This window comes from Piliocolobus tephrosceles, chromosome 12 (assembly GCF_002776525.5).
Source record: "Piliocolobus tephrosceles isolate RC106 chromosome 12, ASM277652v3, whole genome shotgun sequence".
NCBI classification, from domain to species: Eukaryota; Metazoa; Chordata; class Mammalia; order Primates; family Cercopithecidae; genus Piliocolobus; species Piliocolobus tephrosceles.
Window position 1 is genome coordinate 58,343,454 of NC_045445.1, and position 7,248 is coordinate 58,350,701.

At 35.5% G+C, this 7,248-nt stretch overlaps 1 pseudogene; it reads right to left on the bottom strand.

The window, feature by feature from the left end:
• Positions 1 to 2,798: 2,798 nt before the first annotated feature.
• LOC111536548 lies at positions 2,799 to 3,406 on the bottom strand (annotated as a pseudogene).
• Positions 3,407 to 7,248: the final 3,842 nt, after the last annotated feature.

A 7,248-nucleotide genomic window follows, 5' to 3' on the forward strand; every position in this document is an offset into this window, starting at 1 on the left:
CATTTATACATGAATTTTCTTCCACCTCTACCACGCTGAGACCAGCAAGACCAACCATTTCTCTTCTGCCGCCTCCTCAGCCTACTCAAGGTGAAGGCAATGAGGATGAAGACCTTTATAACGATCTACTTCCACTTAATGAATAGTAAATATATTTCTCTTTCTTATGATTTTCTATTTTTTTTGAAGGTAAGGCTTTATTTTTCTCTTCAATTTAAGGTAGAAGAACTACATTATAATCTAGATCACCTTCTTTTGCAAGATCACAAATCTCAAGAATCTTCTACTTTATACATTTTTTTACATTTTTGACATTTTCTAAAATACATACATATGAATTAGGATTAAGTGGTTCTATTCCAAAGTCATTTAAACAAGAGAGAACTTTATTTCTCTCTCATGTAAAAGAAGACCAGAGATAGGCAGTGGCAATCCCTTCTCTGTCTGAACAGCAGCAGTAGTTACAGGTTTGGAATGATGTTCATACTCACAAGACCCAATAAGCCTATGGAACCCAACTTTTCACCAGGCTCAGTTAATTTTGCAGAATACCAATAAGAAACAGCACAACAGCATGGTAGCCTGAGGTTGTTTCAGCAGGAGTCTTTACTCCACTTTTCCAAGCGTCAGCTCAGGTATTAAGTAAACCAGATCATCTGGGTTGATGCAGAGACCACCTGGTTTAGAAGCTTCATGCTATATGAGAACAGCTATCTCTTGAAACAACCAATGAGTTTAGCTTCTAGGGATCTTTGCAATAAACAACATCATATTTAAGGAATTCCAAAGTCCATGTTTTCCAATAGGCATTTATAGTACTTGTCACAGTCTTCCTGGTCCAGATACAGTTTACCAATAAAGGGTCATTTTCAATCATAAACGATATTGGCTGGTATCACAGCTGACATTTCATTATTATTTTGCCTAGTAGGAGTCTAGAGAAATAGTGCTGAAAGGTAAACTCAAGGTCATTTTGACCAGGGAGAAAGTGAAAGGGTTTGTTAACCCTGTACTAATAGCAGTCCAGGGCAGTCTCACAGCATCAGGACCCAATCTTCTATCTTGTTGCTCTGCCCCTCATGGCTTCTGTTTCCAAGGTTTCTTTAAAGCCCAAGAATCCTGCTAGAGCTCCAGCCACCATATTCTTGTTCCATGAGGAACAAAGAGAATGTGTAGAAAACTTCTCAAAAGCATCACTCAACACTTCTAAGTCCATGCCAGTGGCCAGAACTTAGTCGTATGGTCACAGGTGCCTGCAAGAGAAGTCAGGTATATTGCTGACCTGAATAAATTCACAGATTCTGTGACAAAGAGATAAAGGAAGAACAGATATTGGGTTGAGCAATTAGAAATCTCTCCTACACATACACATGGTGGGAAAAAATGAGCTTTTTATTAAAAAGCCGAGACTAAAAAAGTCACAAAAATTGAGAAGATACATGTGCTTATGATTTGAAAATGCTTTTCATCAAGGTAAGTTGTTTTCTAATTAAATAGTAAAACTTTTCAAATAAGAAATTATCGTCCTAGAACATTAGTTCTGTAACCTGCAAGAACAGTTATATCACCATCAATTATGAGATGTAATTAATATGAGATGCATTTTAACTTACTAGTTCTAGGTTAGACTGTATGAAATTGCTGGGTTTTGTAGTCAGAAACAATTGCATATTGGAAATTTCATAAACCCAATCTATTATGAGGCATCACATTTTGTGAATAATTTACTTAAAAATACAAATTAGTACAGATTTAGGTTGCTACCATAATAAAATAACTAATACAGTTTAGTTTCAATAATCTTCATTAAGTGGGAAAGGAGTGAAATCACAACTGACATATTGGGAATTGTACCTTTATCCTTAAGCACTTCAATATTATTTTTTTGTTCCTAGATAAGATGCTTATTGTGGTAGACTGAAAAATGGCACCCCAAGTATTTCCGTGCCCTAATCCCTGGTTTTATGCCTGCATATGTTAAGTTAAATGCCAAAGAGACTTTGTAGATGGAATTAAGGCTACAGATCTTAAAATAGGGAGATTATCTGAGTGGGCCCAATGTAATCAAATGGACCTCTAAAAGTGGAAGTGGAAGACAGAAGGGTAGGTCAGAGAGATGGATGATGGATGAAGCATCAGGAAAGATTCAAAATGGGAGAGAGGCTTGACCTGCTATTGCTGGCTCTGAAAACAAGGGGGCCATCAGCCAAGAAATGTGGACAACCTCTGGAAACTAGAAATGGCCCTCAGGTGACAGACAGCAAGGAAGTACTTGATCCTACAACTGCAAACAATTGAATTCTTCCAACAACTGATAAGAAAGAAAATGGATTCATCCTTCTATCCCCACCGCCAGAGCCTCCAAAAAAGAAAACAGTCCTGACAATACTTTTATTTTAGCTCAGATGAGACTCAGGTCAGATTTCTGACATATAAAACTTTCAGACAATGTATTTGTGCTGTTTTAAGACACTGACTTTGTGGTAATTTGTAACAGTTACAATAGAAAATATATACATTTGCCTTAGTAAAACCTCAAATTTAAAGGAGTTATCAAAGAAGGGTCCCTAATGTCATTTAAACCATATTTTTTTAAAGTTCAATTCATGTCTGATCCTGAATGATTCTGGTATATTAAGTTATGCTATAACTGGAAATGTGTGTTTAGCCAACAAAAATGACAAAATAGTAACAATTGAAAGCTACAAATCCTATTATTTTTACATAAAAACTTCTAAAATATCATGACTAGTTATTATGTGAACATTTTATCTAGGAGTGGTTTGTAAGGCAGCATTTTAAGTTTCCATAAAAACAGAACCTTCTGTTTTAGAAGAGATATCAATAACGTAACCAGAAACCTCTATTTCCAAGTGCAGTGGTTTCTCCTGTTCGTAACTCAGGTTTGAACTATCTTCCGTTTGAATCTCTTGCTCTTCCACCTCCAAAAGTTTATCTGGAGTTGAAGCTACCTACTTCTTCATCTTCATTTTTATGTAGAAGGCTACAAATAATTTTGGGTCTATAGGAGAAATCATTTTCCTGATTATCAGCTATTCCACCCCACCTATGTTTTCTTCTCCTTCCTTCTTGTCTGTCAGAAGAGTTATCATGCTGAGCTTCTTCATTCTATGGCATTTATATTTTAGCACTGTTTTATTATTGCCTTCTGCATCTACATTTTCATCATTTTCTTGAAATATAGCATAGGTCTGAAGAGGGCCTTTGTGCTCTCCAGCAGAGAGATAGCTGTCCACTTGCAAAATGGGCCTCTCATTGTAAATTCTCCAAATCTTGCATTTATTTTCACATTTTGAGAAAATCCTGACAATTCTACTGGAATCAACATCTCTGCCTTCAATTCTTCCTCTTCTCCATTCTCTGGACTCCACTTCTTGACTGCCATTATGGTCACACACCTCCTCAGTGCCTCCCCAGTCACTAGCCACCCCAACCCAGAGCTACCATCTTAAGCCCCTTATGATCTTCTTAACATTTTCCTCTCTCTAGCTTACTTTAAGAATAACAGTATATAACTCATATAACATATAAAATATGTATGAATTAGCTGTTTATGTTATTTCTAAGGCTGCTGGTCAATAATACGCTATTAGTAGTTCGGTTTTAACAGAGTCAAAAGTTGTACACACATTTTCGAGTGCGTGAGGGTCATATATATGTGTTGCAGGTTTAATTAAATTAAACTTTAAAAATAATATTCAGTTAGTCAATGAATGGTAGTGAGTTTTGTTCTGTGTTATTCCTGTGGAGACTGTGGAGGTAAAGCTGACTCATATTCTAAGAACCCTAGTATCTGTGGGAACTAGCTCTTGGGTTTCTATTTCATTATTCTGATGCAAGCTACTTAAATTCTTCATTTTTGAAGGAAAGCAAGTAATCTACTCACATCTGTGTGAGGCAGTTGTTACAATTATTGACTAGTAAAATAGATCAAATCTGAACACTTATGCTACTCACTTCGTTTATTTGTGCTCAAAGAGAATAGCTTTATAACATGTACAAAATAGTAGCCCTCAAAAATAGATATTTGACATAACGTGCTTTCAACTACTATCACAACTTCTCTTATAGGAGACATAAAATAAGCAACTAAGTATGTTACTGGAAGAAAATTGCTTGAAAGAACAAGCTTACTCTTTTTAATTAATTGAATTTTTAAAATGGAATATTAAAAAGCAAATTTTTTGCATACACAATAATTAGGGAACTACAAAAGTTTTTGTGAAATTCTAAAATAACTTTTAAGAATAAATTTAAGAAAGTTTTCAATATCCTAAAAACCCTTTTCAATATATCTATTGAAGGTAGCTTAATTAAAAAAAAAAATAGTTACAATACTGGATGAGTGAATACATATTCATTTTAAAGAAAAATAAAGCAAAACAAAATAAACAACAAGAAAACTTACTTTTGCAAAACCTGGATACATGGGAGCTTCCTTAATCTAATAAAAGATGAGTGAGAGACTGAGGCAGGGGTGTTTTATCTTACCACTACTACTCAATCTTGTAATGGAAGTCCAATCTAGATAAATAAGAGAAAAAAAAATCTTGCAGGCATACAGATTGGCAAAGAAGAAATAGAACTTTCTTCATTCATGGACAACCTGATTTATGTGGAAACTTTTAAATCATCTATAAAACACTCCTGGAAATAACTTTTAAAAAGAGATTAACATGGTTGTAGGAAGCAAGGTCAATATTTTAAAAGTCAGTTGATTTCCTACATGCTAACAATGAAAAATTTGAATCCGGAATAATGAAAGAAGACACACCATCTTCAATAGCATTGAAAAAAAAAACTAGAAAAAGTACTTACACATGTACCTAACATAAATGTGCAGGATCTGTATGTGAAAAAGTAAAAAAAAAAAAAAAAAAAAAAAAAACTGAAGGAAAATAATTTAAAAAATGTAAAGAAGTAAAAAATATATCATGTTGATGAAATGGAAAAGTCCATATTTTTTTCCCTTTTTCTCCATGCTCTGTGTAAAGCACTGGAGGTACACGGAAGAATCCCTGCCTTTAAGGGACTCACAGTGCAGTAGAGAAAAGGGACAAATGGCCAGGCAATCATAATACGGAGTGAAAAGACTTACGATGGAATGTTTAGCACTAGCTACCATGAGAACTCACAGGTTGGTCACTTATCTCAGCCTTGGAGTATCAAAAGAAACTACCTGGAAAAGGCTTCACCTGAGAAGACTCTTAAAAAAGCAGACAGAATCTATCCAAGCTAAGAAGAGGAGGGTTAACAATCCAGTGTGAGGATGAAGCATATGCAAATGCAAACAAAAAATGAGGGAAAGAAGGTGGGATATGCACAAAAAGCCAATCCGAGGGAAGAAAGTTAACAAGAAAGTCAGAGGAGTAAAAGGGATGGGAAGGAAAGAGGAGGGCAAGAAAGGAGAGCGTGGGAGGGCAGAGGAGAGAATGTAGCCATAACTGCGAAGCTGCCTTGGTTCTCAACACTCCCCACAGTTTAGCCAATGAATTCTCCTGGGTTCTTGGCATGTAGGTCTTTTTTATACATTAGTATGTGAACACACTCTCCCATTCAAGTAATAACCAGGCCCAACCCTGCTTCACTTCCAAGATCAGACGAGATTGGGCACTTTCAGGGTGGTATGGCTGTAGACCACACTGTCTCTTGCAATCAATAGAATTTCTTTTTAAAATGGTGTACAACATGATGTTTTGATAGATACACCCAATAGGAAATGATTAAATCAAGCTAATTAACATACCTATACCTTACGTAGTTATCATTGTTTTGTGATGTGAACATTTAAGATCTAGTCTCTTAGGAATTTTCAAGTATGCAATACATTATCAACTATAATCGTTCTGCTATATATCAGATATCAGAATTTATTCCTCCTGTTTAACTGAAACTTTGTGTCCTTTGACCAACATCTCCCAATCACCCTTACCTGCCACCCCCAGCTCCTGGCAGCCATCACTCTGCTCTCTGGTTCTATGAGTTCAACTTTTTGAGATTCCACATATAAGTGAGATGACATGGTATTTGTCATTCTGTGCCTGGCTCATGTGACTTAGGCTAGTATTCTACAGGTTCATCCACATTGTCACCAATGACAGAATTTCCGTCTTTTCAAAGGCTAAGTAATATTCCATTGTATATATATGCTCGTGTGTGTATGTGTGTATATATACAGATATATGCTCATGTGCTTATATATATATATAATATATAATACATAGGCATATATATAATATATATGTATGTATATCACATTTTCTTTGTCCATTCATCCATTGATGGACACTTAAGTTGATTCTACATTTTGGCTACTGTGACTAATGCTGCAATAAACACGAGAGTGCAAATATCTCTTTAACAGACTGATTTCACTTCCTTTGGATATATGTATCCAGAGGAGTGAAATTGCTGTACCATAGGGTAGTTCTCTCTCTCTCTCTGTTTTTTTTTTTTTTTTTTCTTTTTGAGAAACCTCCATACTGTTTTTCTTAATGGTGGTAGCAATTTGCATTCCAACCAAGCATAAGAGGGTTCTACATATGCTTGATAATGTTTATCTTTTATCTTTTTAATAGGACTCACTCTAACAGGTGCTAGGTGATATCACACTGTTTTTTTTTTTTTATTTTTTTTTTGCATTTCCCTAATGAGTAGTGACATTAAGCATTTTTTTCATATACCTGTGTAAACCAAAAGTATCTGAGACATACTTTATCAATTTAGAAAATTTATTTTTCCAAGGTTAAGGATATACCCATGACACAACTTCAGGAGGTGCTGATGACAATTGCCTAAGATCGTTGTGGTACAACTTGCTTTATTACACTTTAGAGAGACATGAGACATCAGTTAATATGCATAGGATGTACATTGCTTTCATCTGGAAAGGCAGAACAACTTGAAGTTGGGGCTTCCAGGTCATAGGTAGATAGACAAACAGTTGCATTACTTTGAGTCTTTGATCAGCCTTTCGCTTAATACACAATTTATGTGAGAGAGAGGTAGAGGAATAGTCACTTATGCCTTAGTGTGGCTCAGTGTATCTGTGTTTTACATAAACAATAGGGCAGAGAAGGCAATGAGATATGTATTTTTCTCAGGTGAGCAGAGGAATGACTTTGAGTTCTGTCCTTTGTCCTGCAGCTGTGAAGATAATCTATCAATTTACATTGCCAGGGTGAAATTCAACAGAACTGTTTTAAGGTAAAGATCTTGAGGCCCACA